The sequence below is a fragment of the Suricata suricatta genome, chromosome 8 (genome assembly GCF_006229205.1).
Source record: "Suricata suricatta isolate VVHF042 chromosome 8, meerkat_22Aug2017_6uvM2_HiC, whole genome shotgun sequence".
Lineage (NCBI taxonomy): Eukaryota > Metazoa > Chordata > Mammalia > Carnivora > Herpestidae > Suricata > Suricata suricatta.
Window position 1 is genome coordinate 91,019,803 of NC_043707.1, and position 18,435 is coordinate 91,038,237.

The 18,435-nt window shown below is 42.5% G+C and overlaps 1 pseudogene; it reads left to right on the forward strand.

The window, feature by feature from the left end:
• Positions 1–1,900: 1,900 nt before the first annotated feature.
• On the forward strand, positions 1,901–2,478 carry LOC115300078 (annotated as a pseudogene).
• Positions 2,479–18,435: the final 15,957 nt, after the last annotated feature.

The window sequence follows — 18,435 nt, forward strand, 5'->3', positions numbered from 1 at the left end:
CCATGATAAAAACTCAAATCTCTTGACATTCAGCCAGTGCTCATGAATCATAAGGATTGTCTTACTTTGGGATCCCCCAGAAGCAGGCTTTGAGACAAGAATTCAAGTGCACATGGTTTATTTGGAAAGTATCTCCAAAGACTACTCGTTGGGCAGTGGGAAGTGAGATAGGGACAGGAAGGAAACAATCAAGCAAGGCTCCACTGTGGACAACTAGAGTGTCATCCTGCTGAGAAACTAGGGAAACAGCATAGATCCTGGATCTCGGAGTTCTTCCAACTGAGAGACAAGAAGATCAGGGTATTTATCCCATCAGACAGCTTCTGGGACAATGTCAATTCCTCCATCACTTCTAGCATACAGGTAGAATAGGCTCCAGTGACCAAAGAATGACCTTAGCAAAGATTCACAGGATTTGAGAATTAGAGGTTGAGTCAGTGGTACAAGCTGGGGGGACACTCCCACCAGTGAGAAGGTACTGATGATAAGTTAAGGCAGCTGGATCATTCACTGAACCATCCTCTGATAGAAATTTCTTCCTGACATTAACTTTCCATGTGCCTCCCTGTGACACATATCTTCTGGTTCTAATTTTCTCTGGGACCAGAGAGGGATAAACTTAGTTCCCCGTTCCACTTGACAATATTTCAGATATATTTGGATAGCCGTGTGTGCCTGGTTTCTTCAGCTGTCCTCTTATGATATGGTTTTTAAGATCTTTCACTTTGATGGTAGTGGGAAGAATATGGTGTTAGGAGCCAGCCCCGTCACCTTCGAGGGGAGTAAGCTTGAGCAAGCTTCCTCCTCTAAAAATATGTAGATGAGATTAATAACAACTATATTTCAGGGCTGATGCTGAAGATGTACTGAGACCATGTAAACAATGCCCTATCCCAGTGCCTAACACGTGGAAGGCCCCCACAAAAGTGGGTTCTTTTCTGGTACCCACAGCCCAGTCAGCAGCCTCTGGTTATGCTCCATCTTGTCAATCGATGGTTTAGATTATGACACCCACAAATGGACTTTTTGCCCATCTGTACTTAAATACAGAATACAGATGGACTGTAGCAGCCCTCACTCTGCAATGTTTAAAAGACTCGAGTCTCTCAGTGTGTGATAAGGTCAGGACTAGAAAGCAACCCTGTTAATGCACTCTAAGAATGCAATAGCTTTTTAGGCAACCCCATAGCAATACTGTTTCCTGTTAAACTTATACAACTAAAACCCGAAGACCCTTTTCTTGTGAAATAGTCTGCTTACCATGCCCTGCATCTGGCACACTTGATTTTTTGAACCTAAGAATAGGAATTTCTATTGATCCCGACTGGATTTTTTAGGTAATCCTTCTCACCACACCACACCTGCCCTTACAACAGGCAAGAGTACCCTAAAAATCCCTGCTACACCTTCCCTGTCTTCCAGTTTACATAATCATTTGGTGGCCTGCCCTCCAAAGATTAGCAGGAGACAGAGGACATTAAAATCTCTCTGCCAATTTTGCTACTTTTCCGCTGCTTTTTAAAAACCTCTACATAAGAAAGGAAGTGGAAGCTCTTAGACAACTAGGTGTTTGTAGAGATTGTGCATCTGCCTTATCCACTCTTTTTAACCTCTAATTCCACAACTACAAGAGAAGGAGTAGTTTAGCAAATGGGAGGAGATCCTAAGACACACTCTAGAAAATGTCAGAAAATCAGCGCAGTAAAGTAGCAGAAGTGCTGGACGGGAGAAGGAAGAGTTACCAGTTAGGACTGTGTCACCAACTAGCTTAGGACATGAGCAAGTCTTCTTAACTTCTTTAGGATTCACTTTTTTCATCTATAAAATTAGGATAATTGGGCTAAAAATAACAAAAACCTTCATAAATAAACTATAGCTCTTTGCCACATCGACTGTAAGAATGAAGACGCTTCTCAGCAATCAGACTGTTGACGTTTGGGAAATGTCGACATCACTCTGAAGGGACCCACTGTTACTGTGAAGGGCCCTAGGGGAACCCTGTGAAGGGACTTCAATCACATCAACATAGAGCTCAGCCTCCTTGGAAAGAAAAAAAAGAGGCTCCGAATTGACAAATGATGGGGAAACAGGAGAGAACTGGCTGCTGTTCGCACTACCTGTAGTCATGTGCAGAACATGATCAAGGGCGTTACACTGGGATTGATTACCAGATGAGGTCTGTGTGTGCTCACTTCCCCATCAATGTTGTTATTCAGGAGACTGGTTCTCTTGTTGAAATTAGCAATTTCTTGGGTGAAAAAAAATACATCCACAGAGTTCAGATGAGGCCAGGTGTTGCTTGTTCGGTACCTCAACCTCACAAAGATGAGTTAGTTCTTGAAGGAAATGACATTGAACTTGTTTCAAACTCAGCTGCTTTGATCCAGCAAGCCACAACATGTAAAAACAGGGATATCAGGAAATTTACAGATGGTGTCTGTTTCTAGAAAAGGAACAGTTCAGCAAGCTAATGAATAAGATTTAAGTTGTCCACCTACAAAAACAGCAAGATGCCAGATGATTTTTCAGACTTATTTGCGATATTTTAACACTTACTTATTTTTGAGAGACAGAGTGCGAGTGGGGAAGGGGCAGCAAGAGAGAGAGACACAGAATCCGAAGCAGGCTCCAGGCTCTGAGCTGTCAGCACAGAGCCCGAGGTGGGGCTCAAACCCATGAACTGTGAGATCATGACTTGAGCCAAAGTCCAATGCTTAACCTACTGAACCACCCAGGTGCCCCTGTGATATTTTAAAGATGCAGTAAAAGCTGTATTGATTTGGGAAAAAATCATAAGCTAAAATAATTCAGACAATGGAATATTATGGAACTGGAATCATAAGCTAAAATAATTCAGACAATGGAACTGATAAAATGAACTGTCAAGCAGTGAAATGATATAGAGAAAACTTAACTGTATATTGCTAAGTGAAAGAAGCCAATCTGAAAAGCCTGCATATTGTATGACACCTACTACAGGACATTCTGGAAAAGGTACAACTATGGAGACAGTAAAAAGACCAGTGATTGTCAGGAGTTGGGAGGGGCAAAGGAGAGATACATAGATGGAGCACAGAGGATTTTTAGAACACTAAAACTTCTTAATGATACAAGAATGGTAGATACATGCTGTTATATACTTGTCAAAAACCTTAGAATGTACAACACCAAGAGTGTACAGTAATGCAAAAACAAAAACATCATCAACAACAAAAACACAAAAACCTCACCATACACATGTTAAATAATAACAGCACCACATATGCCTTATCACTTACCACCCACAGGTAGGTTTTGCTGTCACCTCCATCTTACAAATGAAGAAACTGAGGCTGGAATGTGAGCACCAAAAATGGGATGTGAACCTAGATCTTCTGACCACAAGTTCAGGGTCCTTTACTTTTCATCATATTGCCTACCTCTCAGATCTCAAATCGTACATTTTCTTGGAAATGAATTTGTATCTATTTAGTGTCCAGGCTGCAAAGGAGATTCTCTGCAAAACTGTTTCAATTGTTTTGTGCTATTTACAGTTTATGCAGTTTACACGGAAGGCGGTAAAATAGAATGATTAAAAGCATGGGCTTTTGAGTCATTTACTAGCTATGGAATGTCTGGCAAGTTAGCATCACGGAGCCTCAGATTCCTCATTTAGAAAATGGAAGTAATAACAGGACTTTCTCTCCAGGAATCTTTTAAGGCTTATAGGACATAGAGCATGTCAATCCCTCAGCACAGTGCTTGATATAAATATGACTAAAGAAGGTTCTGTTACTATTATTCTTGGGAGCACTGTATAGGTCATGAGACACATAGTTCAAAGTGTGGAGTGCCTGGGTTGAAATCCCAGCTCTGCTACATACTAACCATTTCTTTGGGCAAGTCACTTACCCTTTCTGCGCTTTAGTGTCCTTACTAGTGAAAAGCGGATGATCATAATAGCACTTACCTTGCAGGGCTGTGGTGAGAAGATAATAGTGCATTTGATCCTTAGCTCTTGATAAGATCTTACATACCTGCTAGCTACAGAGATCATCCCTCTTTCTTTCCTTCAGTAAGTCTCAAGTCCATGGTTGCAACCAATTAAATGCAAGACCACTTTGGAATATATTCCCATTTGCCTAAAACCCACACCAAAGGAATCAGCTGTCACAACAGTCTCCCCACGTCTGATTCCGGGCTCTGTCTCATCTGTTCTGAGGACCGCACTGTATTTGTCCGCACCACCTTTGCAGATTGCTGGCACGAGGAGGCCTGTCTGGAGTAAACAGCCTACTAGCAAGAGTCTGGGATGGTCAGCCAAGGTTGTCAACGCTAGCTGGAGCCAGCAGAGCCCTTTGGAGTCAGAGTTACAATTTAGAGATCCTTGGCCTCGTGCAGGGAGTGGAGAGGAGAGTGTTCCTGGGTGATGGTGGAATCCCTCTTCAACACTCTGCCTAGGAAGAGTTGCCCAAAGGGTTAGGAAAGGTACTCCACAGAGCTTACAACCCCCGCAAGGACCAAAATCATGTGTTCAACCCCTTCAACTGAATGTCCCACAGCCACTCGTGTGGCTGGGCTTGCTCCTCACTTTGGGTTTCTGCCTAGAGAGCATGCTTTCTGCTCTGCACATGCACTCAGTCCATCTGGCAATGCCCAAAAGCTCATTCTTTCAGCCTCTCAGATGCTAAACATACCTTACAAACATGTGTCTTTCCATTGTCAACATAGGATGGAATGCTCGAGGCAGATGGTTTAAAGGAGGACCCAGCCAACAATCCCAATTAAAAAATAACATCCTTACCGAGATAAGGGCTAAAATAGAGCATAAAGCATTTCTTCAGGTGGTTGCGGTGGTTATGCGAGTGTCTGTTACACACTCATCTTGCCAACTGGTTGGAAGTATCCAGAACCTAGTGGCACAAACCTCTGAAGTTACCAGCAGTTAAGCAAAGCTATGTTCCTAAATTATTTATCTGAAAAAGCTACAAGAAAACCTTACTTTTATATTAAGAATATAAACTATATCTAATATAAATATGACATAATTGTTAAATTAGAATTCATAGTTTGAGTAATTTTTTAGATAAAACGCAGAGGGGCACCTAGGTGGCTCAGTCAGTTGGGCATTGACTTTGGCTCAGGTCATGATCTCACAGTCCATGGGTTCAAGCCCCACACTGGGCTCTGTGCTAACAGCACAGAGCCTGATGCCTGCTTCAGATTCTGTGTCTCCCGCTCTCCCTGCCTGTCCTGTGCTCACGCTCTGTATTTCTGTCTCTCTCTCTGAAATAAATATTAAAAAAAATTTTTTTAAGATAAAACACAGAATCTGTTAGTAATTTTGCATTTCCAGGATATCCATTCCCCTCTGCCATAAGGGATGTTTCTATGGGAAAGATTTACAAATGTTGGGCCTAAGTCATGGTGTGAAATACAAGAGAGAAGGCAGAAGAATACAGAGGATGGAGTGCTGGGTGTGGGGCCCAGAAACCTGCGTGTGGGCTGGGACTCTGTCACCCAACTTGCCGTGTGACCTCATGGCTAAACAGGGACGTCAATCCTTGTCCTGTCTGCCTCCCAGGGCTGTTGTGAGAATCGAATGAGACAATGCGTGTGAAAAGAACTTTCCAAACTACAGTGCTCCACAAATGTAAGTTATTATGATTCAGCCTTGTTGTTTTTGGAAAGCTTGTGTCATTTTATATATCACATGTATTCTCCACCCCTCCCCTCCCCCCATAGTCAGATCAAAAGTGTTTGCCTTCCTCCTCAGAGTGAGGAACCTCTGATCTGACAAAAAGAAATGAAGTCACCAGGCTTGCTCTTGCCCAGTTTCGTGTCCAGGCCATGGGAGAAGCACGCTCCCTGCGAGGCTGAGTGGTCCAGCCTCGTCGCCCATACTGAGGGGAAGTAGACAGAGCCCAGCAGTCACCGCTGTCTGAATTTCATTATGCAGGTCTCCAGACAAGCAGAGGGGAAAAGTGCAAAGGAGCGGGTCAGCGTCTGAAATGTGAGAGGGACAGCAGTCTCTGAAGTGTATGGGAATGGAAGGAAACTTAATACTGCTCCAAAGGGGAGAGGGAACATTGCATCATGTGAAAATAATAGCAAATGGTCAGTAGAGCTTGGGGTTTGCAAAGGCAGGCTTGCCCACTGACTCACTTGCAAAAGGGCTTTGACTCCATTCTGTGCCATTCCAAGGTGAATCTTCACCAGGACCCACTAGTACATGATCTTGGGTGTTCAGAGGCGCTGGAGATTAGGCTCAGGTTCTGAGCAACCTGAGAATACGGCTAGGGGTGGAGCAGGCGTGAATCCCAACCAGAGCTCTGAAAGGGAGCCCCGGCGCTGGGAATTGGAGAGTAATCAACCACTTAGCCAACAGTACTATTCATTGAGCACTTAATACATCATAAATACACACTTCACTTACTCCTCACAATAACCCTAGAGAGAGAGAGTATCATCCCCATTTTTAGTACAAAGAAACTGAGGGTCAATGAGTTAAGGGACATTTCCAAGGGCACACAGCTAGTAAGCAGCAGTGCCAGAGTTTGAATTCAGATCTGTGCAACTCCAGGTTTCTTGATTCTGAACTCCATGCTATAGCCCTCTCTAAAGCAGAAGTGATTGGGAATTGAGCAGGAATGGATTAAAACAAAAGCATGGAAACAAGAGAGAAAGGTCTGGATTTTTTCCATGTCAGTGACTTACTTTTCTGGGCTAGGGGAACATGAGTGTGGTTTCCTCTGGACATTTGTAATGCAAGAATTGGCCACCTTTCCCAAGTAGGTAACTCACAGCCTGTCTTCTGTGGGTCTGAGTGAGGGTGGAGCTGCGGCCACTATTGAGAGTAAATGCAAAACTTAGGAACATAGGGAAGAGGGCATGTTGGAGGGAAACAGACTTCCTGTGTCACTGAGATCTGCCTTTGCTACTTTTATCATTGATCCACTGCCATAATAATGCTGCATAACAAACCATCCCAACATTCAGTGGCTTAAAATCACAACATTTAGGGGCACCTGGGTGGCTCAGTAGGTTAAGCGTCTGGCTTCAGCTCAGGTCACAATCTCAGGGTTTGTGGGTTTGAGCCCCGCGTCAAGGCTCTGTGCTGACAGCAAGCTGAGAGCCTGGAGCCTGCTTCAGATTCTGTACCTCCCTCTTTCTCTGACCCTCCCCTGCTCGTGCTGTCTCTCAGAAATAAAAAAATAAAAAAAATTTAAAAAAACATTAAAAATCACAACATTTACTGTTTCTCATGCCTTTCAGGGCTGGCTGAACTATGCTGATCTGGAAGGGGCTCATAGGAAGTCAGCTGGGTTTGCTCATGTGTCTGCCACCAGCTGGAAAACCTGTTGAAAATGGTTGATCTAGGATGGCCTCAGCCAGGATGACTCAGCTCTGCTCCAATGTTGTCTCAACTCCCAGCAGGCTAGTTCAGCGCTTGTGGTGAAGACAGAGTAAGAGAGAGACGAGAGGTGTGCAAGATCTTAGACATACCATCTCTTCTGCCCCATTCTACCAGCCAAACCAAGTCCCAAGACAGCCCAGATTCAAGGGGCAGGAGAAAAGATTCCATCTCTTAATGGCTGACAAAGTTACACTGCAAAGCAAGTGAAAAATTGCAGCATTTGGGGGTGGGGGTGGGGGCGTCAGTCTACCACAGGATTCCATCTCAATCCCAAAAGTAGACGAAAGGCAGTGTCATTTTCCAGTATTCTGGACCGTGCCCACTTCCCTGCCAAAAACCCTTTGTCCACTAAAGGTCTTTTCTTTTTTTTTTAATTTTATTTAAATCCAAGTTAGTTAACATACAGTGTAATAATGGTTTCGGGCATAGAATTAGTGATTCATCACTTCGATATAACACTCAGTGCTCATCCCAACAAGTGCCCTCCTTGATACCCATCCCCCATTTAGCCCATCCCCCCCACCAAACACCCCTCCAGCAACCTTGTTTTTTCTCTATACTTGAGTCTCTTATGGTTTGCCTCCCTCTCTGTTTTTCACTAAATGTCATTTCTTTGTCCAATTTTTATGTGTCTTACTGGCACTGAATTTGGAAAGAAGTGACACAATGACTCTACAGTTGGGCAAATAAAAGAATGCCTTCTTTTAAGGGTACTAAAATTCAGACTGCTTACCCACTGACTTCATCTCTCTAGTTTGCTAAGAAAGTTGCATTAGGAAGCACACTTACACTTTCTCAGTGAACCATCCCAGCCTATCTATATGCATATGGGAATGCTGTCAAATTCCAGGAAACAGAAGTTCATTTAATAAGATGAATATACTATAGTTTTTTATTATTTAAATCCAAGTTAGTTAACATATAGTATAATAATGGTTTTAGGAGTAGAATTTAGTGATTCATCACTTCGTGTAACACTGAGTGCTCATCCCAACAAGTGCCCTCCTTAATGCCCAACACCCATTTAGCCCATCCCCCTACCTCCTCTCCTCTTAGTTTGTTCTCCTTAAGAGTTTCTTATGGTTTGCTGGAGACAACTTCAGATTATAAATATGTAGAGGACACATTTCTTTTTCATTGACCTTGCTATATGCTTTACCTAGTATCAGCTTTTTTACTTTGCAAAGTGGTTTTTTCTTTTTTTGTCATTGAAGGTTTTTACAATCTAATTAAGGAGACAAGACTAAAACAAGATAAATTAGAGAAATAACACAGCCAAAGACTTATTAAGTCAAGTGTTTGATAAATCTTACCGTATTCAATCTTCATAAGGGGCAGATCCAGGATATGAACCCACTGGTATCTTACTATCAAAATTTTTCTTATCTTAAAATAATTATTTCCCAAACATTAGTCATTCATATTTTTCATATCTGAGTGTCACCTGCACCATTATTTCTTTGATGTTTTTCTTCAAATTGACCTCAGGAGTTTTTTTTAAGAGTATTTACTTATTTAATTTTATTTTAGCAATCTCTACACTCAATACGGGGCTTCAACTCACAGTCCTGAGATCAAGAGTTGCATCCTCTTCTGCCTGAGCCAACCCAGCACCCTGGCCCCACTTTTTATCTTACTATGATTCTAAACTGTAATACCCATAAGTTTCAAGGTTATGCTAGATATCTATTTTTCCTGATTTACATTAAAATAAATATGTAGCTATTAAAATGGGGGAAGAATGTTTATCTGTGTGCCACCTAAACTTTTATCAAGGCTTCAGTGATAATTGTACCACTCTTTGGAAAATATTACATGGTTTTAGATGAGCAATGATATTAAACATAATGAAGCTCTAAACAAATGCTATGGATTGTCACTGCTGACTGCCACTGATTTCATCTGAATCCAATAAACCCTCCAAGAAATTAACAACAAGAAAAAGATGAATGCTACTACTACTTCCACCCCACTGCTAATACTGTGCTTGTCATCTGAATTTAAGACATCAGTCCAGTAATTTATTTCCTACAATATGGAAATCATGAGTTCCCCAGAGGTATAACTTTGAAACCCCCTATCTATTAAATTATGGGCATCACATTTGACATGTCTACGTCAAGAATTGTTAATGTATGGAAAAGACCAGACTTCACAGGTACTGAAGTCAAAGGAGCAACATGGTTGCTGATGTTGTCTGATGTCAGATTGCCTGGATTTGAATTCCAGCTCTATCCTATATGATTTGTGACCCTGAGCAGGTTACTTAAGTTCTCTATATCTTGGTTTCCCCATCTGTAAAATGAGGATTATACAAGTGCCAAGATCACAGGGATGACATGATTCAAATAGGATGCTGAAAACAAGGCAACAAAATCACTATCTCAAAATGATATCTTCATCCTTTGGTTCACTGCGGCATTATTTACAATAGCCAAGACATGAGGGCGCCTGGGTGGCTCAGTCAGGTAAGTGTCCAACTTCAGCTCAGGTCATGATCTCATGGTTCATGCATTTGAGCCCTGCATCAGACTCTGCACTGACAATGTGGAGCCTGCTTGAGATTCTCTCTCTCTCTCTCTCTCTCTCTCTCTCTCTCTTTCTGCTCCTACCCTACTTGTGCACACGCTCTCTCTCTCTCAAAATAAATAAATAAACTTTAAAAAAATATTAAAAAAAACAATAGCTAAGACATGGAAATAACCTAAGATGTCCACTGGCAGATGAATGGCTAAAGAAAATGTGAGCTATATATGTGTATATACACACACATATATGTAAAATAGAATATTATTCAACCACAAAAAAGTATATAAATAAAAAAGCCCTGACATTTGTTACAACATGGGTGGACACTGAGGGTATTATCCTGAGCAAAATAAGTCAGACAAAGATAAATACAGTATGATCTCACTTATATGTGGAATTTAAGACACTGAACTCAGATACAGATATAACATATTGGTGGTTGCCAGAGGCGGAGATGGGGGATTGATGAAATGGGGAAAGGTGGTCAAAAGGTATAAACTTCCAGTTACAAGATAACTAAATCCTGAGGATGTAACATGCAGCATGGTAACTATAATTAATAATACTGCACTATATATTTGAAAGTTGTTGAGAAAGCAAATCTTAAAAGTTCTCATCACAAGGAAAAATAAATTATAACTATGTGAAGGGATGGATGTTAACTAAATTTATTGTGGTCATCATTTCACAAGATAGAGAGATATTAAATAATTGTTTTGTATGCCTTAGGTTAATACAATATTACATATCAATGATATCTCAAACTGGAAAGAAAAAAAAAGATGCCAAGAACAAAGCCCACAGAGTACCTACCACCAGAGTTTACTTTCATTATTGGCTTTAGGCCTTGCTGCCTGGAGGACAGTGAGCAAGTTACTTAGTCTCTCTGGGCCTGAATATCATCATTCATAAAATGGGAGAAATAGTGTTTGTCAAACCTACAGCACTCACCTTATTGGATCTTTCAACTCAGGCCTCATGTGGGCTTTCCTGTTCCTGAGATCCCCTTGGAACAAAGCCATGGCTCAGGTTGACCTACAAAGATAAGGCACTTGAAAGGGGAGAGAGGGATATATTCTTCTACTATCTGTACATGCTTCTACTTGTACAGTGCTAATGGTCTCCTTCCATGTTCATGCCATGTGCTAACTCAGTTCACTTGCTCTGCTCTCGGGAATTTGGTGGAGGTACAGAGGAGGACTCTTTCTCTCTCACTGCCTACTCATTACTCAATCAGCCACCATCTGGAGGTTGACCTGCAGCTACTCTGCCCCAAATATGCAAGAAAAAGCCAAGTTGTGCATGGCTTCCCTGCCCTTGGGGTCTATCCTCCTGATGTCTCCCTTTCTTTGACCCTGGGCCCGGGACCCTAAGAAACAACTTCTCTGTTTTTCTCAGGGCAAGGGCATGGAGGGGGATGAGGCCCTCAACAGAGAGGAATATGCACTCCGGTTTGGGGACTAGAAAGCAATAATGCACCCAGTCGTCCAAATTAAAAAATTCGATTCAGCCATGCCTGATGGGTCCTCCACCAAGTCCTGGCAATCCTAATTAACTGATATTTATTCAAAGTAGTACATTTTTCTTCATCCCTATTGCTGTTAACTTAGTTTTGGTCTCATCCTTAGCCACCTGGAACATGGAAACATTCCCACTTTGCTCCATCCTCTTCCTCCAAGCCAGGAAAAATTTGCTAATTACTTAGCCATTTTCCAGTGGTTCCCCAGCTCCTACAGTATATCAAAACCTTGCACTTATGACCCTTAATAGTTCAGCTGTGGCTTTCCTCCATTCCTATTCCATACCATGCCATTTCCCCCATCCACAAGCTTTGCTGCAACCAAATTGAATTTCTCCCCAGACCCTTAACATACCATCTTCTCAACAAGTGTAGCTGTCGAATAGCATCTTAAATGTCACTGCCTTTAGGAAGCCTCCCAGCTCTTCCAAGCAGGACTAGCTGCTGGACTTCACAGAACTTTGTACCTATTTCCGTCAGCACACATACCATGTTAGGGTGTAGTTGTGTGTCTATACAGGCAATCCAGATCTTAGTTCCTTAGAACTGGATAAGGTTCATTGAATTCCAGTTCTATGCCCTGTGGAAATCTAAGGCCTCTCCTCTGGCTCTTGTGAATTCTCAAAGGTCTGTATTTTCCTTGACTCCCAACTGCATTTCCTGCTTCTATGCATGCTACCTCTGGTCTGCACATGTTGACCCCAATGTGACCAGGGCCATCATGTAAGGCTATATGAATTGCGCCCTGCTTAAGAGCACCAAGCTAAGGGGGTAAGGAGGTCTGAAAAATCAGCCTGTGCCCTACTCACCTTCTACAACCACCCAGAAGGGACTCCTTTTACCAATTTTCACAAATGTGTAATGTGGGCTGGCAGTGGTCCTGTGCCCTTCCTAAATTTCCAATACAAAGCCTTCCTTATAGAGAACATTTATGATACCAAAGACTACATAAATGGTGACAGGGTGGGGGAGCAGGGGAAAATGCAGGCAGTGGCATTCTTATTCTAAGTTTCTTCTCCACCAGAGAAATTTTAGTTCCATTTCCTCTACATAATCCTCACACCAACTCATTAGACCCTCTCATCCCTCCCATTTCTATTCTACCACCCTTCTGTTCCCTTCCCTTCTCTCCTCTTCCTCCCTTTCTTTCTTTTCCTTTCCTTCCTCCCCTTTTCCTCCTCCCTTTCCTTCCTCTCCTTCTCCCTCTTCCATCTCTCATTTTCCCAGGAGCAACTCAACCACATTATTTATTCTTTATTTTTCGGCCAACACAGACTTTCTCCTTCACCTCAGAAGTTTATCAAGATGCTTTTGCAAACAAAGAATGTTCATTCACTAAGGGATGCCAGTTGACATCTACTGTTAATGCACATTTCAAATTATTACACATGTCTGTTTTTCTCCATGTCTATTAATTCTTGGAGGGTAGCAGTTGTATTTCCATGGTGCCCTTCTTAGATTTTCACTCAATATTTAGGAAAGGAAGAACTGAAATCATTTGGGGCTAATTAAGACAAGTTTTCACTCTGCCATTTATTAGCTGAGGACTTTAGACAATTAGCCTAACTCTTAGAGCGTCAGCTCCTACATCTATAGAAACATCAGGACTAGCACAAGGGAAGTGAGGCACACAGGGCTCAAAATTTAAGGAGGCACACACTTGTAGGTTTGACAAATTTAAGGAGCCTGAAAGTGAATGCCTCCTTAAATTTTGTACTTTGGGAAAATTACTTGCTTTACCCTAGTCCTGATCCAGATTATAAAATAGGGACAATAATGGTATCCATGTCGTGACCCACTAGCATTTTTTATCGAGTTTTAGTGAGTGTTTTAAGTGTATTTCCTATTATCATTTCAAACTGCTTTATATGACACTTTTCAAGAGAATCATTAAATTTAATAGAAGCTATTTAAAAAGTAATATTTAGAGTTATAATGATTCAAACAGGCTTCTAATAATGTTCAACTTGGTGGAAAACAATGTTTTCATACATACATTTGTTGTCCTAGGAGTTGTAATATATATGAAGCCTCTTCACGTCTTGTCCTGAATCATGATTACTGAGAGTTGTCATGTGAGAAGCAGTTCATTGTTTATCTTGGAGTCTCTGTCCACAGAAATTTTGGGTTAAGCCTCCTAGTTGACATTTGGAGTTTCATTGCTCCAAAGGACAAATGTCCATCAAGTTGATGCTTCAACAGTCCCAGGTTGGACATGTGCTCCAGGTGACCTTGGAAAAGTATGCCTCTCCTGGCCAACTGCCATGAAAAGTTTCATTGCATGTCTCCTCTTTGGATTTCAAACAAGATCTCATTCTGATATGTTAGACTCTTCTAACATTCTCTTTTTAAAAAAAACTCTTCCTCACTTGTTATGATGAGCACTGGGTATTATACGCAAGTGATAAATCACTAAATTCTACCCCTGAAACCAATAGTATCCTATATGGTAACTAACTTGAATTTAAATAAAATATTGGAAAGAAAAAAAAATTCTTCCTGACATTAAATCAATGCCTTCAGAGGGCATTAGGTCAGGTATAATATGCATAATTTCTTATATACACCCCTGGGGAAAAACTTACAACTATTTTAAAATATATTGAACCCACCCATAAAGTTAGAGCAAACTTTTAAAACTTTAAATGTCTGGACTCAACTTAGTAAACTCTTCAGAAGGAAGTGTCATAGAGCTCCCTATGGGTAAAAATTAGAAAGCCGAGCCACCACACTCCCCCCCACATCAACACACACACCTGAAGCTTCCCATGATGAAAATTCCATGTCGTATAGCTTATTTGAAGTAAGATCATCCCCAAATAGCCTTTAAGCGGGGTGAAACTTCATCCAGCTGTTTTCACACAATGTGATGGCAAAGAAACGCTCAGGAACTTAACCACGTTTACGTAGCTGTGGCAGATGACCGACAAGTGAGAATGTCAGGTGGGCTGGGAGACATTGAACAGTGGCGGGCAGTACCCGGCACATGGCAAGGCTTCCAGAAATGCCATTATCTGTTATGTGGAACATGCAGAGTGCAGAAGGGTACACACTCTGTCATTACATCTATGAGAAACAAATGAGGAAAAATGTATAAAGCAAAAAGACGTCCAGAAAGTACATGAAAATGTCAACAATGGTTGTGTTTGGACGACCAGGAATTCTTTCCCTTTCTTCTTTTCGATATATTCCCATTTTTCTTTAATGAATTGTATTATGTTTATCATGGCAACAGCATACACTGTTACTAAATTTTGAAAGATATTTTTGAGCTGCTCTATTTTGTCTGCTCTCAGCCTTTATAAATCAAATACTCTCAAGACCTCAGGGAGCCGTCCTCTGGCAATAAAGCTAATTGCTTTTTTACTTTTTCTTTTTGTCTTTTTCTTTTTTGTTTTCCCTTTGCTTTTTCTTCTCCCATCCTCCTTCCCTCCCTAAGTGGAGCTGAATCAATGATTTGCAGCTGTGAAAGCTCCCAAAATTATTTCTCTATTTTTTTCTACCAAAAATTCCCATTTCCAAAGCTGCCTGTGCAACACGAAAACACACAAACATTTACAAGCTTGTTGTTATTGCTTTTTAAGCAAAACAAAAATGAATTTATCCTAAAAGCAGCCAGACTGTGTGGGTCAACCTGTTTTTTGTTGTTGTTGTTGTTGTTTTCTAGGTTCCTTTTTTCACACCAACAGATTTAGTAGCCAGAAACTGCTGGAGTCTCTTCGTAGAATCCAAGCAACATAAAGGCATTGACCTTCGTTAAACTCCTGACCAGCCCAGCCAGGGAATAAAGTAAACAAAAAGCCCACAACCAGAGCTTGATTTTATGCCCCAGCTGTGGGACAGGATGTGGATATTTTAAAACAAACAAACCAACAACAAAACGCAACCACCACCACCACCACCCCAGCATAGGGCGTGGCCCCACTCACCCCGAGCAGCAGAAGTCCTTCCCCTGAAGGCTCCTGCCCTAAACCCTGCATGAACCGTGACTGGAGTTCCAGACTGTTAGAGCCCAGCGGGAGTTCACCTGGCATTGATTAAAAGCTCTGACTCCGGTAGTAGAAGTGGAGGGACTCAGCACAGGTCAGTGCAGCAGCTGACAACCCTGAGTGCACTAGGCACTGTCCTGATTGTGGTGAAAGGAGGGAGGCGGTTAAAATGATTGAGCACCCCCACGGCTCAGGCCCCCTCACCTACCTCAGCCCGGTTCATCTATATGACAACCCTATGCGATGAGGATTACTGTTCCCATTTTGCAGGAACGAAATGAGGAAATGATGGCCCAAAGAAGCAAAGTAACTCAGGGAGGGGAGTGTCACCCAGTAAGTTCCTGGCAGAGCCAGGAATAAAACCCAGCGCTCCTTGCAGGTGCCCAGTAAGGATGGACTGGGAACTCCATGGTTAGAATGCATCCCAGGAATCCCCTGTATTAGCAATTCTCAAACCTGTTCTTTACCCAAAGGTTCCAGTACCTCCGCCGGACCCAGTGTCTACATGGGTTTCTGAGTGGTTTAAAGGAAAAGTGAGGTTCTTTCTTAAGTGACACTTTTGCTCATGGTGTGCTTATGTCACCACAGAAACCGTAACTCCCTGTGGAGTCCGCCACCAGGTCGTAGGAGATGAAGAGGGTGATCCCATCTTGTCTCTCAATCTTGTCACCAGATAGCACAGGAGCCGGCCTCTTCCCGCCTGATCCTAAAGTGCCCGCAGCTCCCTCAGCAGGCTTTATTTTAGTCTGGAAGGTTATGGGGTTAGAAGATAATGGGCAAACATTTTAGGACCAACTCCTCATAAAAGAAATCCTGGGAGAGGATTTCCCCAAATCTAATCTATCCCTGCTTGGACAACAATCTTTAGCACAGTGACACATCACAGTAAAAGGGCTGATTGCTGTAAAATTTATCAAGTTCCCAACCCAATGTTAAAATCAGGAGAAAATGCTTTTTGAAAAAATATATGTCATGAGGAGATCTTTTTAGAATTAACAGTATATCTTTTAAATTTTTTTATGTCTTTTATTTAATTTTGAGAGACAGAGACAGCATGAGCAGGGGAGGGTCAGAGAGAGAGGCAGACACAGAATCCGAAGCAGGCTCCAGGCTCTGAGCTAGCTCTCAGCACAGAGCCTGACATGGGGCTCAAACCCATGAACCATGAGATCATGACCTGAGCTGAAGCCGGATGCTTAACTGACTGAGCCACCCAGGCACCCCTTGAATTAACAGTATATCTTAAGGCACTCAAATAATTGATCTATTCTAAAGCCTCGTGTCTTAATCAACTATTAGAAAATCTTCCCTCTTTAGAATCATGGCAGGATTTTGCATTGGGCACTGATTCATTTGGGGCAAAGGGGGATTGGTACGCATTCACCTGGGCTAGGGAGAGATTTCGTTGTTTTTTTTAACTTGATTTTTTTAAATTAAATTTTTATTTTTACATTTATTTGTTTTTGAGAGACAGAGAGTGACAGAGCATAAGTGAGAGAGGGGCAGAGAGAGGAGGAGACACAGAATCTGAAGCAGGCTCCAGGCTCCAGGCTCCAGGCTGTCAGCACAGAGCCCGACGTGGGGCTCGAACTCACAGTGAGATCATGACCTGAGCTGACGTCAGACGCTCAACCAACTGAGCCACCCAGGCGCCCCAAGATTTAGTTATTTTTGAAAAGAAGGAGAGGAGGTGAAATAGATATAAAAATGTAACGCTCCTTAATAGGCCTTGGTTTCCACAGTTAAACTTCTGAGTCTTTAAGCAGACTTCTGCTTCATAAGAAAATGACCCCTTAATTTTGGCTCTAATTTCCTTTTAGTCATAATTACCTGTTATTATAATAATCTTATTACAATACAAAGCTCTAGAGGATAGGGAAAATACAAAAATCGCCACTGATTCTATCACCAGCCCATAACAACCCTTCAGGGTTTTTCCCTGCTGCAAGCTTTTTCCCTCTATATGGGCTTCATTCATTCATACAACAAATTTTTACTAAACAACTGGTATGTGTCAGATACTGAGTTCTCCATTGTTACAGCCATTGTGCTAAACACAACCTTTCCCCTCATTCTCACTGAGTATGAACAGTGTATACTTCTAGCACTAGAAAAAAAAAAACCCTTAAACCCTTAAAAACCCTTAAAATTAAACTCTATCCTTGAAGCCCAAGGTGCTGTCCCAGAAGATCCTCAATGTGGGAAATCACTGGAGATCTCAAGTCTGGTTGTTTCCTATTCATTTGTGCAAGGAGAGGGGGCCTCAGCTGTCGGAGAACCTGGCCGTTCGCTCATCGCCAGGTGCCTCAGCCCCAATTCCAAGGGACCTTGACAGGAGGAGAAATGTCCTCCTGGAAAAGAGCAAGCCTTTCCACTCCACACCTCTCGCACCTTCTCACCAGCACTGACCTGGAGCCTGGGCAACCTGATGCCTCAGGTACTTTGTCCCAAAGAGCACAAAACTAGACAATCTAGACAAGCTGTTCTGCTGGTTGGGCCCTTGGAACAAACAAGATGATAGTCCCCAGCTCGCCCGTCTTGCCTGCCATGACAGTCGGCCTGGAGCCACGTTCCCTCCAGGTCCCTGGCCCTCTGTGCCACCCACAGTGGAACGTAAATGCAGAAACCACTAATCTTTCTGGAATCCAACAGCCAGCACAGGGTGCCTGTGTCTCGGGCCCCCCTGGCAGGAACCCAGCACCCACCCCTCTGGTGCCCTCTCCCCTCCCCAACTTCACAACCTTAACCTGCCTTCTCCCGTGTTCATCAGCTCCCCCACCAAAGCTCAGGAGGGAAATTGAGCTGATAGCAAATGGGGAGACGATGGGTCCAGCAGACTTCTTGGAGGCCTCCTCCTAATGCAGAGGGTCTCACTCAATGTGAAGGCCCTGGGCCTTCATCGCCTTCTTCATGGGTCACTCATCCAGCTCCCATCACTGTCTTTGTTCTGAGAGCAAAAGCAGCACCCATGAGGACAGAAAAAATATTCACACCTGATCTTA